The sequence below is a fragment of the Pongo pygmaeus genome, chromosome 7 (genome assembly GCF_028885625.2).
Source record: "Pongo pygmaeus isolate AG05252 chromosome 7, NHGRI_mPonPyg2-v2.0_pri, whole genome shotgun sequence".
Taxonomy (NCBI): Eukaryota; Metazoa; Chordata; class Mammalia; order Primates; family Hominidae; genus Pongo; species Pongo pygmaeus.
The window spans coordinates 139,324,432-139,346,495 of NC_072380.2; the positions used below are offsets into that span (position 1 = coordinate 139,324,432).

At 43.3% G+C, this 22,064-nt stretch overlaps 1 long non-coding RNA gene across 1 annotated transcript; it reads left to right on the forward strand.

Moving 5' to 3' along the window:
* The first annotated feature begins 5,834 nt into the window (after nucleotides 1-5,834).
* On the forward strand, nucleotides 5,835-15,990 carry LOC134739960 (uncharacterized). The gene is made up of 3 exons (XR_010127126.1): nucleotides 5,835-5,910; nucleotides 6,426-6,460; nucleotides 15,948-15,990. It is a non-coding gene; the product is annotated as an uncharacterized LOC134739960 (long non-coding RNA).
* The last annotated feature ends 6,074 nt before the right edge of the window (nucleotides 15,991-22,064 follow it).

Below are 22,064 nucleotides of genomic sequence, written 5' to 3' on the forward strand. Positions count from 1 at the left end.
AAAAGTTAAAAAAAAAAGTTTTTTAAAAGACGGGAGGTCCCAGGAAGCCCTGCTGCCTCTCTGCCCACGCTGCCCAGGCCAACCCTGCTACCAGGAAGAAATTCACAGGGCCAAATTATTCAGTCGTGTGTATTCAGGCCAGAAATGCATTATTTAATTTTTTGCAGCAGATGTACCTTTTTAATACTGTTTTGTTTCAGGCTAAAATTACAATATTAAAATTTAATATTCAAACATTAGCATGAGTTTGCATTTCTTGAATCTCCACCCACCTTTTTCCTCCAGCATATGTGGAATGGCAACAGGCGAGGGGTGGGAAGAGGACAAGGCTGTGGCTGCTGGTCTTATCTCTGCATCTGAGTGGTTCTGTGGCCTTGATCACATTGCTCCACTCCTCTAGGGTTTGGTTCCCTCCTCTCTCAAATGATGGAAAGAACCTGGGTGTTCTAGAAGGCTCTTGCAGCTCAAAGTATTCCCAAGTCTGTGTATCTCTGGAGACTGGAGGGAGCAAGAAGAGATGGACAACAGATGCCTGAGCAGAACTGATATGTATCTGCACTTTTGCCATCATCAGAGGTTGGAGGGGTCTTAGAGAGAGCTAGGAACAGAACGTCTCCAAGTGTTGATAGGTGTGTGGCCTCAACAGGGTCCCTCCAGACTTTTAGGGAGACAAGTAAAGAAAAATTCATAGTGGTTGTTCCTATATCTCTTGTAAAGGATAAAAGGTAAACATTACATGTATTCTTTTTTTTTTTTTTTTTTTTGAGACTGACTCTCGCTCCGTTGTCCAGGCTGGAGTGTAGTGGTGGGATCTTGTCTCACTGCAACCTCTGCCTCCCAGGTTCCAGCAGTTCTCGTGCCTCAGTCTCCTGAGTAGCTGGGATCAGCTAATTTTTGTACTTTTAGTAGAGACAGGGTTTCACCATGTTGGCCAGGCTGGTGTCGAACTCTTGACCTCAAGTGATCTGCCTGCCTCAGCCTCCCAAAGTGCTGGGATTACGGGCATGAGCCACTGCACCCAGCCTCATTACATGTATTCTAAAAATTAAAGATTTTCTGACTGCAAAGTCCTGGATTATTTACTGAAGCTTCTGTGACTGTATGCGTCTGACAGTATGTGTGTGTATATGTGTATGCCTGTGTCACACACGCATATGCCTCAGTTTCCCTGGTATCCCAAGAAGATTTTTAGTTTTTCTTTGGGGTAATTACACCTTGAAAAAGCAGATACTTCAGGACTCCTTCCTTTTCTGTACTCTGAAGTCCAGCTCTTCATTTCTACTATTGGTGAGAGTGCAAGTCGACGTCACCTGATTTAGTACATGGGCATTCTCTCTAGCCTCTCAGGTTGAAAGTCTCCCTGCTGTGACTCATATCCTCACTCTATGCAGGAGGATTTTTTTTTTTTTTTTACTAGACCTTTACATGAAATTAGATAGAGTTAAGTTATCTCTCTCCTGGCACTTCTTGTGCAGGTCCGCCAGTCAAATCCAGCAGACTGCAAAAATACTAGACTTTCTCCACAAAAGAGTCAAGTAATGCCAGAAGAGTATTATGGCACAGCAATACTCCTCAGAGCAAACGTTGGCTTTTCAACTAACTTAGAAGTTCCCTGGAAAATGCTTCTTAAGCCTTAGAGAAAGGGACGGTCTTTTTCATATAACATAGCCAAACCAAGGGCGTGACACTCCATCACCATTACCATACTCTGTTGATTAGAAGTGATTCACAGTTTCTGCCCACAATGAACAGAAGAGGTAACTCACTGTGGGTCACCTTTAGGTGTGTCCACCACATCATTCTTCCCAACATTTTGTAAGACTTCTTGTACATGCCAGGCGTGGTAGCTTACTCCTGCAATATGAGCACTTTGGGAGGCCAAGGCAGGCAGATCGCTTGAGGTCAGGAGTTTGAGACCAGCCTGGCCAAAATGGTGAAACCTCATCTCCACTAAAAATATAAAAATTAGCCAGGTGTAATGGTGCACACCTGTAATCCCAGCTACTTGGGAGGCTGACGCAGGAGAATTGCTTGTACCCAGGAGGCAGAGGTTGCAGTGAGCTGAGATCGCATGACTGCACTCCAGCCTGGGCAACAGAGCAAGACCCTGTCTCAAAAAAAATATAAGGAAGCTTAGTTGGGCATGGTGTCACACAACTGCAGTCCCAGCTACCCAGGAGGCTGAGGCAGGAGGATTGCTTGAGTCCAGGAGTTCAAGGCTGCAGTGGGCTATGATTGTGCAGCTGTACTCCAGCCTGGGTGACAGAGCAAGATCCTGTCTCCAAAATAATAATAATAATTAATAATAATAATAATAATTGAAAGAATAAAAAAAGATGGGGATAGAGATGAAACAAAATTGGCCACGAGCTGATAATTTTTGAAGCTTTGTATTTAGTTATACAGTGGGTCTCTGTGCTATTTGGCCTACTTTTAAATACATTTAATTTTTTGCATAATAAGAAAATAACCGACAAGAAACAGTGATCAAGTTAGTAATAATCCTTACCATATTTCAGCAATTCTACATGCCAGACACTATGCTAAGTGCCTCATTTACATCATCTCATTTGATTCTCACAACGGCCATATCAGAAAGTATTAATAGTGCATTTATAAATAAAAAACTGCTTCTCTGATAAGTTAAATGACTTGCCCAAGTAGAGCAAGAACCAGATGCTGTGTTCTCACTTATGAGTGAGAGCTAAACGTCAAGTATATATGGATACAAAGAAGGGATCTACAGCCACCGGGGCCTACTGGAGGGTGGGGGGTGCACGGAGGGTAAGGATTGATAAACTACCTATTGGGTACTCTACTTAGTACTCGGGAGATGAAATAATCTGTACCTCAAACCCTTCTGACATGAAATTTATCTATATAATAAACCTGCACATGTACCCCTGAACCTAAAATAAAAGTTAAAAAAAAAAAAACAATCTGCCTACAAACTCAAAACAAACAAACAAAAAACAGATGCTGAATCCACGTCTCCTTTGATTTCAAAGCCCATATTCTTTTTTGTTTGTTTTTGTTTTTGAGATGGAGTCTCACTCTGTTGCCCAGGCTGGAGTACAGTGGCACGATCTCTGCTCACTGCAACCTCCACCTCCTGGGTTCAAGTGATTCTCCTGCCTCAGCCTGCCAAGTAGCTGGGATTACAGGCATGCACCACCATGCCTGGCTAATTTTTGTATTTTTAGTAGAGACAAGGTTTCACCATGTTGGCCAGGCTGGTCTCAAACTCCTGACCTCAGGTGATCCACCCACCTCGGCCTCCCAAAGTGCTGGGATTACAGGCATGAGCCACCACACCCAGCCTCAAAGCCCATATTCTTAATTACTATTTCAAGTTAAGTCAGTAAGTATAAGTTAAGTGCCTATAATGAAGCACTGGGAAGGTGACAACAATTAGAAGATGTGACGTTTGGTCTCAAGGAGATCAAGGCTGAGAAAATATTTATTCATTGCAATTCTGGCCCTGGATCAACCACTTACAAATGAGGAGAGGCAAATTATCTCAACACACTAGACCTTAGTTAGGCCCTTTACCTGTTTGATGAGATCATGGAATCCATCCTGCAAGTCACGGAGGACAGTAGGGAAGATCAAATGAAGTCATGTAAATAAAAGCCACGAGGAACAGTAAAGGGCTGTATAAGTAAAAAGGACAAAATGCAATATTGTGGTTGAAGATAAGAAGCCTTTAGCCTACGCAGATTTTTAGTGTTCTAAACCCAGCTGTCCTCAGCCCCGTGGTTTTTCCTTCATGAAAGCTCCTCAACAAATTCATGTATAGGGAGGTTGGCCCTAAGAACACCCAGGACAGTGACATTTCAGAGGCATTGTAGAGAAGCTCAGTTATCACATTGCAGTGTCTTCCTCTCCAGGACTGTGCTTAGCACACAGGAGAGCCACATATGGGGACTGGGAATTATTTCTGATGTAGCGATTGGGAAATTGTGACAACGTATACTAATGAGGTGACAAGAACAGATGGTGTCAGATGCACATTAATCTTTAGCCTGATGTCCTTCATGATGTCCAACCTCCAGTTTCATCTCCTGCCACACTCATCCCCCATACTTACACTCTTCACACTGGCCTGACCCAAAATGCAGATTCCAGGACGCAGGCTATCTCACTGCCTTCTTACTTACAATTCTCATACCAGAACACCCTTTCTCCTCCCCTCGTCTGAATCTTACTTGTTTTTTGAGATTTAAGTCAGGTCCTTCTTAGGAAGATTTCCCTGATTCAGACCCAAGTTGAATTATGATAACCCTCCTTTGGCTCCCATAAAATCTTATAACTTCCTAGCTGTGTTTTATTAATAGTTGTCTAGTTTAGCACTATGTCAAGAGCTATTGAGAGCAGGGCTGGGCACGGTGGCTCACAGCTGTAATCCTAGCCCTTTGAGAGGCCAAGGTGGGAGGACTGTTTGAGGATACCTCAAGCCCACCCAGCCTAGGCAACAGAGTGAAATCTTGTCTGTACAAAAAACAAAAGATTAGTTGGGTATGGTGATGTGCACCTGTAGTCCCAACTACTTGAGAGGCTGAGGCAGGAGGATTGCTTGACCCCAGGAGATCGAAGCTGCAGTGATCCATGATGGTGTCATGCACTCCAGTCTGAACAACAGAGCAAGACCCCACCCCCCCGAAAAAGCTATTGAGGGTAGCAGTTTACTTTCATTGCTCTACCTCTAATGCCTACAGAAGAGCAGAGCATATAGTAGGTACTTTGTGTGATTACTTATTGAATAAAAGGATGGTACATCACAGAAAATAATTAACCTATTTCCCCTTTTAAGGGTGATGGTTCCTTATCACTAAGGGTTCTTTGCTGAGTATACATTGGTTGTGAGTGTGCAAACATGGAAACAGCTGCCCCAGATCTACACTGTTCATCCTAATTAAGAGGAGAGCGATTTGGAGGACTGAAAAATCAGAAATGGCAGAAGAGGAGTCCTCAAGGGCATGGCCATATTATTTTTTGCAAGGCTGGCCGCTATCATAGATCAACTTTGGCCGGGCACGGTGGCTCACGCCTGTAATCCCAGCACTTTGGGAGGTCGAGGAGGGCGGATCACCTGAGGTCAGGAGTTTGAGACCAGCCTGACCAACATGGAGAAACCCAGTCTCAACTAAAAATACAAAAATTAGCCGGGCATGGTGGTGCACGCCTGTAATCCCAGCTACTCAGGATGCTGAGGCAGGAGAATCGCTTGAACCCAGGAGGCGGAGGTTGCAGTGAGCCGAGATCGTGCTATTGCACTCTAGCCTGGGCAACAAGAGCGAAACTCTGTCTCAAAATAAAATAAAATAAAATAAAATAAAATAACAACATAGATCAACTTTGACATATCATTGGCTTAATGAAATGAAAGTTTATTTCTCACTCATATGAAGTACAATTCTCATTTTTTTTTCACCCTTGTAAGCCCCCAAAAGATGATTCTGACAGCAAGGGGAGGATTGCTGTTTGGATTTGATTGGCTCCCACAGTCATACTGGAAGCCAGGTTAATAGAGGCTTCAGTACCAAGAGTCCCTGAGCTTCAATATCCAACCAGCAGGGGGAGAAAGAGAGAGAGGGGATTGTCCATGGAAGTTTTCATGGGCCAGGCCATGTCACTTCTACTCATGTTCCATTGGGTAAACTCAGCCCTAAGGTTACATCTAACTGCAAAGCCATCTGGGAAATGTAGTCTAGCTACGTGCCCAAGAGCAAGAGAAAACCACCTTTGCGGATCACAGAGTAATTTCTACTGCAAAGGTTGAGAGGTAGGGAATGTCAAAAATGAAGAAAAGCAAAGGTAAGATAGGAGGGAAATATGGGAAGAAAGGCTAAGGGAGGAAGGGAGAAGAAAGGAAGCAAAACAGCACGGAGGAATCTGAAGGAGTTTGTGGTGAGTAATGTTATACAGCCTCTACTCCAGTGTGCTGAAAACAACCTTCAGTGTACTACATTGTTTAGTAATGATTGTGAGTAGATATAGTTGGGAAGGGACTAGCACTGAAGAATAAGGACAAAGCTAACATGTGGGTGATAGAATGAGCCATCAACACAATTGCATGCTTCTTCCAATATGATTTCATTTGTCAAAACATGACTGACAACTCCTTTTGGGTAACTGCCTCCAGAAGCAATTCCCAGCCTTCCAAGAAAATCTCCGACTTTTTAAAAAAGGAAAAGTTACTAAATTTAGTCACTAGTAATGGCATGGCCAAGATTAAGGCCCAGTCTGTAAATCCTGTTGTCTCTCTACTCTACTAGTGGAGTTAAATGTGAGAGAAGAAAAGGTGAACCCTGAGCCACTCAGGAATTGAGAAGCTTTCATTGCTCTCATGTCTATTATGCACTTGCTTGCTTTCACTAAAACCTCCTAACCTCTCAGTAAGGCGTCATTATCTCCCTTTACAGATGAAGAGGCTGCAATTACCAGGGCCACGTCACTGGTAAGTGGCAGTACTAGGAATAAGAATTCAGACTGCTAATTGTATCAACAACATAATAAAATTCAACATTTATTTATTTAGCATTTGCTATGTGCCAAACAGAATACCAAGAACTTTACCTGCATTATTGAATGTTAATCCTCAAGACAAACCTATGAGAAGTACTAGTAGTATCCCCATTTTGCAGATGAGAAAACTAAAATAGAACGGGCATTGTTTATCCAGGTGTTCTTAGCTTCTGACAGTGGGGCTAGTATTTGCACACAGGTGTTCTGACTGTGAGTCCGTTGGACTAGCCTCCTCTCTTCCCACTGTCCTGCTCATGCTCTGCCAATTATACCCCACTGCTTCCTGAAAACATATTTGCTATATGCAACCCCCACCCCCCGCCCCAAGAAGAGAACATATTTTGGAGTCTTTACGTCTCAGAAGATCACTTTAAAGTCCCTTTCATATGAGTGACCAACTATCCTGGTTTGACTGGGCCTGTTCCAATTTGGCTCTTAGAGCCTTTCATCCTGGGAAACTCTTCAGTCCTGAGCCCACTGGGACTGTTGATCACCCTATTTCCCACTCTGAAATCTGTGAGTTTATACGCTTTTTGCAAGACCCTCTGTTCTACCCTGGAAAGAGAAGGATCAATTGTACACATCCTCAGAATTTCACTTCTCCTCTCAATTAGTCAGACTTAAGTTATCTACCCTGTTTTTCTCCTTTTAACCTACTCCTATAGCTGCCTAAGAAACATATGTGAAAAATTTGACACCCTTGGCAGAAATGAGGGTCTATAATATACTTCATGGGTTATGCAGTTTTATCATCCATGAAGACTTTAATGAGGGATCAGTCTTCATTTTTAGTAAGTCATCTAAGCAGTGCATTTGAGACTGGGTACCACTAGGGATCTGCAAGTCCCCCTGTGGCCTGTGCTGTTTCTGAACCAAGAGAACTAAGAGAAGCCATGGCCAGAAGCTGAGATAAGAAGCACCTAGTGAGATCCGGGACAACTTTTCCAAAGACTACATATCTTTAAACACTGTTTGAGGCATAATCCTAGATTGTTGATTCAAATGTGGCACAGGAGTAAGTTAGCTTTAGAGATGTCATAGTCTGAAATAAGAGCATGTTAGCAGGGCATCTGTAGAGGAGAAGTTTGCCTGGGTGGGATCTGAAATATGAATACAAATTCACCATTACCATTAACCAGCTGCCTCACTTTCCTTTAATTTCATGTTAGGGTTTTGTTTCTTTAGCTTGCCACCCATAACAAAGTATGTCATCCTGGGATCTTTTTTTTTGAGGTGGAATCTAGCTCTGTCACCCAGGCTGGAGTGCAGCGGCGCAACCTCCGTCTCACGTGTTCAAGTGATTTTCCTGCCTCAGCCTCCTGAGTAGCTGGGATTACAGGCGCCTACCACCACACCCGGCTAATTTTTGCATTTTTTTAGTAGAGACAGGGTTTCACTATGTTGGCAAGGCTGGTCTCAAACTCCTGACCTCATGATCCACCCACCTCAGCCTCCCAAAGTGCTGGGATTACAAATGTGAGCCACCGCGCCCGGCCCATCCCGGGGTCTTAATCAGCAATAACAAAGTACCACAAATAGGGTGTTTTGGGTGGCTTAACCAACACATTTTTTTCTCACAGTTCTGGATACAGGAAATACCAGGATCAGGGTACCAGTATGGTTGGGTTCTGGTGAGAGCGTTCTTGCTGGCTTGCTGATGGTGGCCTTCTTGCCGTGTGCTTACATAATGGTGAGAGAGAAAGAGCTCTGGTAACTCTTTAAGGTCCCTAATCCCATCATGGGGCCTCACTCTCATGACCTCATCTAAATCTAATTATTTCCCATAGGTCCCACCTCCAACCACCAACACACTGGGGGCGTAAAATTCAATATATGAGTTGGGATAGGGTTAGCACAAATATTCAACCCACGACACCCTGTGTCAGGAGCTCCAGAGTCTTCTTTGCTTCCATCAGAAGCAAGCCCCTACCTGTGCAGACTCGTCCCAGACACAGTGACAGATAATGTTCTTATACAAGGGGGAAAGCAGTTTTAATAAACTTTATATCTTGAGATAATTTTAAATTAAATATTAAATTTACAAAACAATTTTAAAGATTAATTTAACAAAACAATTGTAAAGATAATGGAGCACTCTTATACTACTCACCCAATATCCTTCATTGTTGATATCTTCCGTTACCATGGCACATTTGTCAAATCTAAGAAGCCAACAGTGGTATATTATTTTTAATGGAACTTTAGATTTTCTTTGGATTTTACCATGTTTTTCCACAAATGTCCTTTTTCTGTTCCAAGAACCAATCCAGGATATCACATTGTACCTAGTTGTCACATCTCTTGAGTCTCCTCTGGTCTATATTGAGATGGACTTTATAATCTCAGTCTTTACTTGCTTCTGATGACCTTTACAGTTTTGAAGAATATGAGTTCAGTGTTTTGTTGAATGTCCCTCAATTTGGGTTTGTCTGGTGAAAAACAGCTTTTACTTAGCAATAGATCAGCCTAGATTTTGGTTCTAATCTGACCAGATGATCCATAGCATAAATAGGATCCTGCCTCATTTCTGTGAAGAAGCACCTGCTTTACATATAAATGTTTATAATTGACCATTGTCTCTCTATCCTTAGTCTCTCAATAATAGAGAGTAGCATTAGAGCCATAAAAATCTAGATTCAAATCTTGACTTCATATATATAACTCTCATCTAGGACAAATCATTTAACTTCTATGAGTCTTGGTTTATTTTTTAACATGAGAATAATAAAATGTTGAGTTTATGGTACTGTTGTGAAGATTAAATCAGCTATGCATTAGCACTTAGGATATTATATAGCACATGTGAATGTTTAATGAGTATCAGTTTCCTTCCCCTAAATTTGTTCTTTTTAGTCACCTGAGTCTGCCTCTGAATATCATCTGTTGCCATTTTTTCATAACAAGAATGTATGAAAAACGCAGACTGGAGTTACTGCCCAGCTCATAATATCCTCAGTATCCTAGTCTATGCAATTCATTCCTTTCTTACAGTAACTGTATTAGTCCATTATGTGTTGCTATAAAGAAATACCAGAGACTTGGTAGTTTATAAAGAGAAGAGGTTTAATTGGTTCACGGTTCTGCAGGCTTTACAGAAAGCATGGCTCCAGCATCTGCTGGGCTTCTGGGGAGGCCTAAGGAAGCTTTCAGTCATGGCAAAAGGCAAAGGGGGAGTAGGCATGTCACATAGAGGGACCAAGGGAGGAGGAGCCAGCCTCCTTTAAACAACCAGATCTCATGTGAACTAACAGAGTGAGAATTCAGTCTTCACCAAGGGGATGGCACTAAGCCATTCATGAGGGGCCGACCCTCCATGATCCAAATCTCTCCCACCAGGCCCCACCTCCAATACTGGGCATCACTTTTCAGCATGAGATTTGGAGGAGACAAATATCCAAACCATATCAGTAACAAACCCTGTCTCCCTGGTTATAGGAGGAACATACGACCTAAGTGGGCCAATCATAGGGCCTCACTTCTTCAGTTATATGGATTCATCCAAATCCAGCCAATTAGAATCCTTCCCTGTAACTTTTTTCCTCACTGGAGTTGACAAAAGAAAGTTCTTGGCTGGGTGTGGTGGCTCACGCCTGTAATCCCAGCACTTTGGGAGGCCGAGGCAGGCAGATCACCTGACGTCAGGAGTTCAAGGCCAGCCTGGCCAACATGGTGAAACCCTGTCTCTACTAAATATGCAAAAATTAGCTGGGCATGGTGGTAGGTGCCTGTAATTCCAGCTACTCAGGAGGCTGAGGCAGGAGAATTGCTTGAACCCAGGAGACGGAGGTTGCAGTGAGCCGAGATTGCCCCACCGTATTCCAGCAAGGCTCCGTCTCAAAAAAAAAGAGAAAGTTCTCTTTCCTTTCTGGTCATGCAGTTGTAAGGGTGAGGGGCTTGTAGTAGTGCTTCCTGCCATGTGGAGAGAGCCAGCCTGAGAGCAGGACACCAGCAAGCATGAAGAAGGAGAGCTGAGAGATGGAGACAGCATTCAATGGAATTCTGCCTAGTTCTTAGGTCCAGTGATTCCTGAGGTCAGTCTACCTCTGGCCTTTCCATAGATTGATGAGTTGAACAAATCAATTGGCCTTTTGCCTTAAGCTATTTTGGGTTGTGTTTTTATAAAGTACAATTAAAAGGATCTCAATAGATCACTTTTCTCGATTTTGCTGCTTGCTGCCACCTACCACCTATTCTAGGTGCCCCGCTCCACAACCTGTTATCTTTTACTTGCTTCTTCTGTGGCATGGTTGGCACCAAAGGGGCCTCTTTCTTTGACCCTTTTTCCAACACTGGCTGTAAGTTAACTGTATAAATTACTCCAACCGACAGATTATTAAAAGTGCAAGAATCAAAAGGTGTAGGAGTTAGTCTGTGAAAACATGCTGAAAAGAAATGAAGCCACACATAATACCAATTATGTAGTTGGTCAGAACGCAGACTCTGGAGTCCGTTAGATCTGCATTCATATCCTGCCTCTGTCACTCACGAGTTGTATGACTCCAGGCACCTACCACTCTGAACCTCAGTGCTCTCATTTGATAAATGAGGATAGAAATCCCTTTTTCATATAGTTTTTGTGTAGATTCAACAAGATAACATGTTTGATGCCAAGCAGAGCCCCCACTATACTGCTGATCCTTAACTTCATAATAGCATTTTTTTTTTTTTGAGATGGAGTCTCACTCTGTTGCCCAGGCCGGAGTGCAGTGGCACAATCTCAGCTCACTGCAAGCTCCACCTCCCGGGTTCATACCATTCTCCTGCCTCAGCCTCCAGAGTAGCTGGGACTACAGGTGCCCGCCACCACACCCGGCTAATTTTTTTTTTTTTGGATTTTTAGTAGAGACGGGGTTCCACCATGTTAGCCAGGATGGTCTCGATCTCCTGACCTCGTGATCCACCCGCCTCAGCCTCCCAAAGTGCTGGGGTTACAGGCGTGAGCCACCGTGCCCAGCCTATAATAGCAGTTATTAATAATGATGATTAAAATTTTCTTAAGACACCCGAACCCACCAATCATTCTTAGCCTCATGAAAGGTGGGATAGTCATGCTAATTTTGTGTGTATCCCAATATGCTTTAGTGTGAAACACACAGCACCACTTGTGAAGTATCTTCTTGCCAAAACATTTTGAAACAAGCTGAATCTTTATCAAATCCAGCCACGAGAGCTCACTTACAAGAAATACAGCATGTGATAAACAAGTTAAATTAAACTACAAGAAAGCAAAGAGATATATCCGGAATGTGAGACATGCTAAAGGACAAATGATTTGATTTCAACAATAAATCAATAGCAAGGAGAAAACCAAAAGAGAGGTAGTGAGAGATGGAGAGGAAGGGAGAAATAGAGAGAAAGAGAGAGACTGTGAGAGAGACAGAGAAAGAGAGAATAAATTGTGGTTATCCTATTATCTCACCATGTTGTATTCAATTAAGGGGTGCTTGAAAGAGAACTGGATTTAGAGCCAGATAATCTGGATTTATATTTTGCTTCAGCTACTGTCACTAAACAAATAAACTTGGGGGACTAATCAGGGAGTGATAATTGAAGAGTTGATTTGAGGTTTAAATGCTACCTTGTATACAAAAATGTGTAAAAAAAATGTTGTATGAATTGTCTCATTTAAATACCTATGCAGGGAGCTATTGCAGTGCACACTTTTTCTCTCCCTTTGTTCATACTGTCCCCATGCATGTCAAACCTGTCTTCCCCATCCATTAATTCATTCAGCCAATGTGCTTTTACTTAAAAGCACATGTGACTGTCCCACATGTGTGCTCGGGATGGAATCATTTATAAGGACAGTAAGAAAAGTCCCTTATGAAGAGTGTTTACAATGCAGAGAAAGTGTCCCAGCCACATAACAAAATAAGGGCAGAGCCGACAAAATGCGGCATAGAGTTTGGGGCAGGCAGGCACAGATTGAAAACCCAGATCTTCCACTCCTGGCTGAGTAAGTCAAATCCACTCTCTACCCTTCATTTTCTTGCTCTCTTCTCTGGGAGACTGACCTGTAGAAAGAACTTCAGGCTCTAGTACCCTCTGGCTCCACACTAGGTTTGGCTCCCAGAAGACAGTGGAGGTAGAGAGAGGAGAAGTGGGAAGTACAGCCTCCTCCCTGAGTTCTGATTTAGGACTGGCTTCATCCTACAACCTGACTCCTCTCAAGGTGGCCTTCTGAACACAATTCTCTCTGTCCCTTCTTGCTTTAGTTCTTTGTTTCTAACTAGTTCTGGACTATGGCACCATCCCCTGTAGCTTCCTAAGGCTGCCCACACATTTTTAATAATCCTTTGTTAAATTGATTGTGAAGTAGCCTCCTCTGTGTGAGCCATTCAATTCCTATAATCCACAGGTTAATCTTGGGCAAGTCTCTTAAATTTTTTCAGCCTATGTTTCTGTCTGTCAAATGGAATTAAGTGTAATTCCTCTCTCGTGGTCCTAGGCAACTTCAGTTAAGAATGGTCCTCTGGAATATGAAAAAGACTACATGGGAGACGGACCAGGTCAGGGTTTAAATCTGATTTTTGCTCTTATAAACTCAGTAACCTTCAGCATTTTGCAACAAATCTCTTTGCAATTCAATTCCTTGTGGGTAAAGGGATTATAACAAATGTTTAACAGGATTTAGAGTTTTGGCTTAGACCCTAAAGACTGGAACATAGCTAAGTAGCTGTTTATTCTAAAGAGAGGAGGTAGATCACTCTGGATGAGAACTGCCAGCCCATGACCAAATCTAATACTTTCAACAACTTGTTTATAGGAAGATTAGCAGCTTCCTTAGAGGGGAAAAAAATTCTTTCAAAGAGGCTTGTAGTATTGCAGATGGTTTGCTTTCATTCACTCACAAACAAAGTAAGGTAGTGTGACACAGTATGAGATAATCCTGGAGAGAGGATTTATGGCAAGATGGTAGACTGGCATCGCACTCCCAGGCTGGATGTTTGCTGAAACACAGAGATGCAGAAGCTAGTCCCAAGCTACTCCAGAGGGTGGAACATCATGATGGAGTTCTTAGGAGATCTTAAAATATATTCTTTTGACAATGAAAGCATAGTTTTTCTTCCTAGTGTTCACCTGGAGAAGACTGAGGTTGGAGCTTGGCAAAGCTACCCACAATGGCCGAGCAAGTATGTGTGCATTTTGCCAGAGCAGGCAAATGCCACAAAAGGAAGCCAGCTTAATTTATCTCTGCTTAAGGGGTCTTGTGGTACCACCAGGGGCAGGAGTTGAGAGATGTCACAGGCTTCACCTAGCCCATGGCCAAGTCAGGGTCTCTGAAGAACCCCCATGAAAAATGCCAACTGGAAGAGCCAACATTTGGATCTTACCATTTGGAAGGCTTTCAACAGTCAAGAGAGCATCACAGCCGGCATCTGCCTCCATCTCTCATCCCTCCACAGCTATTATATTGGAAAATCCATCAACAGTTAGGTGAGTAGGGTAGGAAGTACTGCGAAGAGCGGAAGAGCAGACCCAGCGTCTTTATGCCTTTCCTGGCACCTGAGCCTCTACACAAACCTGAGCTGAGCAGAGGGGAGAAGGCTTAACCTGAATGTGAGATTAAATTTGATTTAGATTGAACTGGACTTTTAAAATACTTGCAAGTGGGCTGGGTGCAGTGGCTCATGCCGGTAATCCCAGCACTTTATGAGGCCAAGGCGGGTGGATTACCTGAGGTCAACAGTCTGGCCAATATGGTGAAATCCTGTCTCTGCTAAAAATACAAAAATTAGCCGGGAATGGTGGTGCACACCTGTAATCCCAGCTACTCAGGAGGCTAAGGCAGGAGAATCACTTAAGCCCAGGAGATGGAGGCTGCAGTGAACTGAGATCGTGCCACTGTACTCCAGCCTGGCTGACAGAGCGAGACTCTGTCTCAAAAAAACAAACTTGCAAGTGACTAAGAAGCTACAGAATCTTCTCAATGTGCCACCAGGAAAGGCAAAGGCAAATGCAACTATATACATTTTGAAGGCAATAGGCAGAAAAGCAAAGCTATTTCCTGATGATATCACCCAGGTGCAACCTATTTTCAAGAAATTTACTTTGCAGAGTATTTGTGAAGAATAACTAAAATAACATAATGCAATACCTAGAATAGTACATCTTAGGATAGTAATATGTCCTCCTCATCATCATTATTAAAGATTTCACTCTATACGTTGAACGTGCAAGTTAGGAACACATGAAGTGTTCACATTCCTACAGAGTCAGTGTAGAAGGGTGGTTGCCCTAGTGGGCTTCAAGGCCAGTAATCTGTTTTTAGGGGACCTCAGGCCCCAGTGTGAACAAAAGTCCAAGAGCAAAACACAAAAAGCCCATAGAATCATTCATGATGATTATTGAACCAAAGTCTGATTGAAACCCACCTCATCAGTTGGTTGCTGGACTATCAGTGTCACACAATATTTTTCAAATCCTTAAAGCAGGCCAGGTGCAGTGGCTCATGCCTGTAATCCCAGCACGTTGGAAGGCCGAGACGGGTAGATCACCTGAGATCAGTCATTCCAGACCAGCCTGGCCAACATGCCGAAACACCGTCTCTACTAAAAATACAAAATTAGCTGGGCGTGGTGGTGCACACCTGTAATCCCAGCTGCTCAGGAAGCTGAGGCACAAGAATCACTTGAACCTGGGAGACAGAGGTTGCAGTGAGCAGAAATCGTGCCACTGCACTCCAGCCTGGGCAACAGAGTGAGACTCACTCTCAAAAAAAAAAAGAAAAAAAAAGAAAGAAAGTAAAGGAAAGGAGAAAAGAAGAGAAGAGAAAAGAAAAAAAAGGTGCTGGACATAAAATTTTCAATATACTTGCTGTGCATTTTCCTGCAGCATAAAGCGATGTTTACTAATGCTGAGCATTTCAGGTAAGTTTGCTTTGATCCCATCTTGGATTCATGACTGTGATTCACACTGATAAGCATCATTATAACGTACACTATAGACCAGATACCTTTGTCGTCTGATGTATTTTATAGATACAATTTTTTTATTTTAGTTTAGTTTTATTTATTTATTTTTTTTGAGACAGAGTCTCACTGGGTTGCCCAGGCTGGAGTGCAGTGGCATGATCTTGGCTCACTGCAACCTCCATCTCCTGGGTTCTTGTGCCTGAGCCTCCCTGAGTAGCTGGGATTACAGGCACCCGCCACCATGCCAGGCTTATTTTTTGTATTTTCAGTAGAGACGGGGTTTCACCATGTTGGTCTCGCTGGTCTCGAACTGCTGACCTTGAGTGATCCATCTACCTCGGCCTCCCAAAGTGCAGGGATTACAGGAGTGAGCCACTGCACCCAACCTAAACATTAAAATATATATATATGTATATTTAGCTAACTTCTTAAAGGAAAGTTGCTATATGCCTTGTATTCTATGACTCCTCATTCCAGTATCCTTTCTCCTCCCCCATCATCCAGGTCACATAGGAGAGTGATCAGCATATCTTGGGAGTACAGTAGACACAGGTTAAGGAGATCCCCTGCCTGCAGTCTCCCAGTCAAATCATAGGTAAGTATCGAGTAGACAGCTAGTTATTTTTTGTCTTTATTTATTTATTTATTTATTTATTTTTGGTAGAGATGGAGTCTCCCTACATTGCCCGAGCTGGTCTCAAACTCCTGGCCTCAAGCAATCCTCCCACCTCGCCTCTCAAAGTGCTGGGATTACAGGCATGAGCCAACATGTCCAGTAAGAGCTAGTTCTCAGAGCGAGAGGGAGTCAAACAATTGTTCTTTCTATTAAATGTTATCTTAACTGATCTTATCGCTAAACATATCAATTTTGGAGAAATAAGTGGCAAGAGGTACGGAGACAAGAGTGAAGTTATGGGCCTCTAATGGTGAGAAGAAGGGAAGCAAAAAATTCTCTTTTTTTTTTTTTTTTTTTTTTGAGAGAGAGTCTGACTGTGTCACTCAGGCTGGAACGCAGTGGCGTGATCTCAGTTTATGGCAACCTCCGCTTCCTGGGCTTGAGCGATTCTACTGCCTCAGCCTCTCGAGTAGCTGGGATTACAGGCATGCACCACCACGCCCAGCTAATTTTTGTATTTTTAATAGAGACAGGGTTTCACCATGTTGGCCAGGCTGGTCTCGAACTCCTGGCCTCAAGTGATCCACCCGCCTCAGCCTCCCAAAGTGCTGGGATTACAGACATAAGCCACTGTGCCTGGCCAAAAAAATTCTAATTTTTATAGACTGAGAAAAGTTAACTGGCACAAGGAAAATAAATAAAGAAGAAAAAGAAGTTGCAACTAACCTGGAGTTGAACTGTTTAAGCACGCAGCTCATGGCCCAGTGACACCTCAGCCTAGGAAGGCTCCACAAACCCCTGCAGTGAGAGCTTTTACCTCTGAGAGAATGTGATGGGGTGGCTTTTAAACCTTCCTTTGTAGCAATGATAAGTAGGGGAGACTGAGCCTGCCCTGTGGTGTTGATTTACTAACAGAGGTCACCTTGCTCCCTGAAGAACGTTCTTATCTGCTCTCTTCTCAAATGGGAAGCTCAGGGCCCGGCACCGTGGCTCACATCTGTAATCCCAGCACTTTGGGAGGCCGAGGCAGGTGGATCCCTTGAGGTCAGGAGTTTGAGACCAGACTGGCCATGATGGCGAAACCCCATCTCTACTAAAAATGTGAAAATTAGCCGGGTATGGTGGTGCATGCCTGTAATCCCAGCTACTCTGGAGGCTGAAGCAAGATAATCACTTGAACCTGGGAGGCAGAGGTTGCAGTGAGCGGAGATCACACCACTACACTCCAGCCTGGGTGACAGAGTGAAAAGAAACTCTTTCAAATAATGGAGGCAACACAAAAAATATGATTTCCCAAGGGAAGGTGTTATTTAATCTCCACGGTCAACATCATCACATCATCACGGTTATCTCGCTAGATGTGAAGGTGGTGTTGAGAGTGAGATTGTTTGTGTATTTGTGTGTGTGTGTGTGTGTTCCCAGCAATCGTGCAACCATAGGAATTTTTCTTTTTCCCCGATTTCATATATGAGAAGGCTAAGGCTCAGAAAGACTAGATGACTTCCCTCAAAGACTCTCACTCAGTAAGCAACAGAACGAGAATTACGTGTCTAGTGTTACTTGATCCCCAATCCCTTCATGGTTCTATTACTCTATTTTTAATTCATTCATTTAACAAATATAGGCCATGCATGGTGACTCATGCCTATAATCTGGGCACTTTAGGAGGCCAAGGTGGGATGATCACTTGAGTCCAGGAGTTCAACACCAGCCTGGGCAGCATAGCGGAACCCTGTCTCTACAAAAAATACAAAAATTAGCTGGCCATGGTTGCTCGGGCTGTGGTCCCAGCTACTTGGGAGGCTGAGATGGGAGGATCAATTGTGCCTGGGAGGTTGAAGCTGATAACACCACTGCACTCCAGCCTGCAACAAAGCTAAACTCTGTCTCAAAAAAATACCAAAAACAGACAGTCCCTGACTTACAGTGGTTTGCTTTAGGATTTTTCAACTTATGGTGGGTTTATTGGGACATAACCTCATTGTTAGTTGAGCTGCACCTGTATTTTGCTCATAATGGCTACTAAGTGCCAGACACCACATTAGATAGTAGGGGTACCAAGATAAAATAACATTACCTTCAGGAAGCCCACAGTTTAGTAAAATATTCCACCTTCCCTGCCTGACACAAACCTATTTTTGGTCATTGAGATTGCACTTTCATGGTGAAAAATGTCAGTAAGGAAGACTCATTGCTCTCTGTTTTGTTGTTGTTGTTTTGTTTGTTTGGTTTTTTGAAAAAGAGTCTCACTCTGTCACCAGGCTGGAGTGCAGTGGCACGATCTCAGCTCACTGCAACCTCCGCCTTCCTCGTTCAAGTGATTTTCCTGCCTCAGCCTCCCAAGTAGTTGGGATTACAGGCGCCCACCACCACACTCAGATAATTTTTGTATTTTTAGTAGAGACAGGGTTTCACCATGTTGACCAGAATGGTCTCGATCCCTTGACCTTGTGATCTGCCTGCCTTGGCCTCCCAAAGTGCTGGGATTACAGGCGTCTCTGTTTTTTGTAGGAAATCAATGGGAAAATACCTGGCAATGTGTATTAGTATTGCTTTAAATACTAAAGTGCTGTACAAATATTAGTTGCCTTTGCTGGATGAAAGCAATGTCACCTTCACACACTTCAGGGAGTGAATGTTCACATACTTGTTTGGGAGCTGTTCCAACATAGGCTTATCAACTTTGCATCCCTTTTTTCCCCTGGGTTTAACGCCACACTACAGGTGAAAACAGGAGACCACACACCTTATCTCCACGTTCCTTTCTTCTGGGTCACTCTGTGGCTCCCTGGCTCTGTCCACCTTGTGCCCTGCTTACTTGCCAGCATTCCAGGTCCTGGCCTTCCCTGTCTGGTCTGGTCTTGTAGTGCATGTGTCAAATTTTTTAACACTGTGACCAGTGACTCAGTCCACAGTAGGAGAGGCAAGAAAGGTAAGGAACCAGGCCAGGCGCAGCGACTCACACCTGTAATCCTAGCACTTTGGGAGGCTGAGGCGGGTAGATCAGTTGAGGTCAGGAGTTTGAGACCAGCCTGGCCAACATGGTGAAACCCTGTCTCTACTAAAAATACAAAAATGAGCTGAGTGTGGTGCCATGCGCCTGCAATCCCAGCTACTCGGAAAGCTGAGACATGAGAATTGCTTAAGTCTGGGAGGCGGAGGTTGCAGTGAACTGAGATTGCGCTACTGCACTCCAGCCTGGGCAACAGATCGGCCAGACAGACAGAGAAAGAAGGAAAGAAAGAAAAAGAAAGAAAGAAAGAAAAAGAAAGAAAGAAAGAAAGAAAGAAAGAAAGAAAGAAAGAAAGAAAGAAAGAAAGAAAGAAAGAAAGAAAGGAAAAGAAAAGAAAAAAGAAAGAAGGGAGGGAGGAAGAGAGGGAGGGAAAGAGAGAGGGAGGAAGAAAGAAAGAAAGAAAGACAGAAAGAAAGAAAGAAAGAAAGAAAGAAAGAAAGAGAAAGAAAGAAAGGAAGGAAGGAAAAAAGAAAAGAAAGAAAGAAAGAAAAAGGGAGAAAGGTAAGGAACCAGATCCAAAAGGCTCCTAAGAGTGCTGAGGGAGGAGTCTGGTTTTGAGGACTACACCAAGAGAAGACAGAATAAGTTTGCAGAGTGCAGTGGCTATTAGCAAGGACTTTGGAGTCTTATAAACCTCCACTGAAATCCAGTCTCACTACTTTATAGCTGTGTGACTTTGAGCAAATAACTAATCACTCTGACTTGCTTTTCAGGGAGGTAATAATAGCAAACCCCTTATAGGGTGATTCAAATAGCGATTGAATTATCAGAGTAAAATAATTATCGTTATACCGTCCTTTGGTATTTTACTCAATAAATCTTTGAGTAGCTGTGAGTACCTGATGAGATACAGTCCCCATCACCTTAGTGCTGGATGTATCCCATTCACCAGTTCATACCCACTCTCCATCCTTCTCCTCTGTGCCTGGCTGGTCGACCTGACTGCATGTATCAATGGATTTGTTGCCATTTGGCTCACAATTGGCTTTGGTCAATTATAAATGCCAGCAGAAGAAGGAGGGAGAGAGGGGAAGGAGGTGGCGTATTTATTCTCAGATTTACACCTGGAGATGCCATCTCCCTCCCGCTCGAGTTTCACTAGGGTCAGAAAGCTTCTCCACAGAGCCCTCTCTGTCTCCAGGTTTATAGAGCACTCTCTCCTTCTTTTTCTGGGACCTAGGAGTGATAAAAGAAATTTGCTATTACTATCCCTGGTGCTGCCTCTTCTCTTCGGTTCCTTATATGATGCTCACCACATTTATAGACAACGTTAAACTCTCTTTGAATGATACAAATTTGAAGGTGGTGTCTCCTCCCAGTACCCTGACAGATACCGCTTCCTCCACTTTGCCTTAGGTAATACTTCCCCCAAGAGAGGTCCAGAGTCCAGTTCTGAGTCTTTTGTCTTCTGGCTGGAGTTTCTGTTGGTAGGATGACTGAGAAAGAAGTTCTAGTTAAAATAAATTATCCTGGGGAGTGGAGGTCAGATCCTGGAGGAATGAAAAGGAATGCGTCGCAGAATGATTTTAACCCCAGAGATGAGCATACCCTAAGGAAAAAGCTGAGAATGGCAACTAGGGACCACTTCCATCAATTCTTCTGCCTCCCAAAATCAACCTTCCATATCTTCCTCTCTGACTAAATCCCCAAATTCTCCCACCCAGGACTCCTGAGGGCAGATCTGGGACTACACTGGCTCTAAGGGGCTACAGATGACTAATGAAGAACAGAACAGACGTTCAACTTCACTAGGAATCTGGGAAAAAGAAATTAACTACAATAATTATTTTAAACAAGAGAAGAATGCTTTTAAGCCAGGGCACATGGTTAGATTCAAAATTTTAATGCAGAGACTTCCGGTTTCAGCTCAGAATATAGCGAGCTAGAAAGAACATTGCTCCCACCCTTCCAACGAGAGACAAGCTGGACAAGTTGCACATTAAAAACTCATCTTGAACCCATCAAAGAACTGAGGCCGGAAGGCTAACCTGAAATCTAGGGAGAAATGAGCAATAACAGAATAAAAACAGGACCCAAACATTTGCTCATTTGTTAACTCAGGGCAGATGCCGTGTAAGCTGGTAAGAAGATTCAGTTAAAATCACACGTGTAAAATATATGCATATATTATGTGAATATGATCATATAGTATGTAACTGGCTCTATAGATACATATATACATGTACATAAATGTGCATATATTCTCACATGCATACACATAGTGCATAAATATTAGTTTGACTTAAGAATAATGTAAATTAGCCGGGTGCGGTGGCTCATGCCTGTAATCCCAGCACTTTGGGAGGCCGAGGTGGGCGAATCACGAGGTCAGGAGTTCGAGGCCAGCCTGGCCAATATGGTGAAACCCCGTCTCTACTGAAAAAATACAAAAAATTAGCCAGGCATGGTGGCGCGTGCCTGTAATCCCAGCTACTCGGGAGGCTGAGGCAGGAGAATTGCTTGAACCCAGGAGGTGGAGATTGCAGTGAGCTCAGATCGCGCCACTGCACTCCAGCCTGGTGACAGAGCAAGACTCCATCTCAAAAAAAATAAATAAATAAAAATAAAGAAAGAAAGGATAATGTAAATTATACCATGCTTAGTTCATTTCACAATGTGGGTTTAATAATCCTCATTTAGTCCTTTATTACATTAGTTCTTCTTCTTTTTTTTTTCTTTTTTTTTTTTTTGAGACAGAGTCTCGCTCTGTCACCCAGGCTGGAGTACAATGGCACGATCTCGACTCACTGCAAGCTCTGCCTCCCGGGTTCACGCCATTCTCCTGCCTCAGCCTCCCGAATAGCTGGGACTACAGGTGCCCACCACCACACCTGGCTAATTTTTTGTACTTTTTAGTAGAGATGGGGTTTCTTGATCTTCTGACCTTGTGATCCACCCGCCTCAGCCTCCCAAAGTGCTGGGATCACAGGTGTGAGCTGCCGCGCCCAGCCTACATTTGTTCTTTTTTAAAACTTTTTAAATACTTCAAACT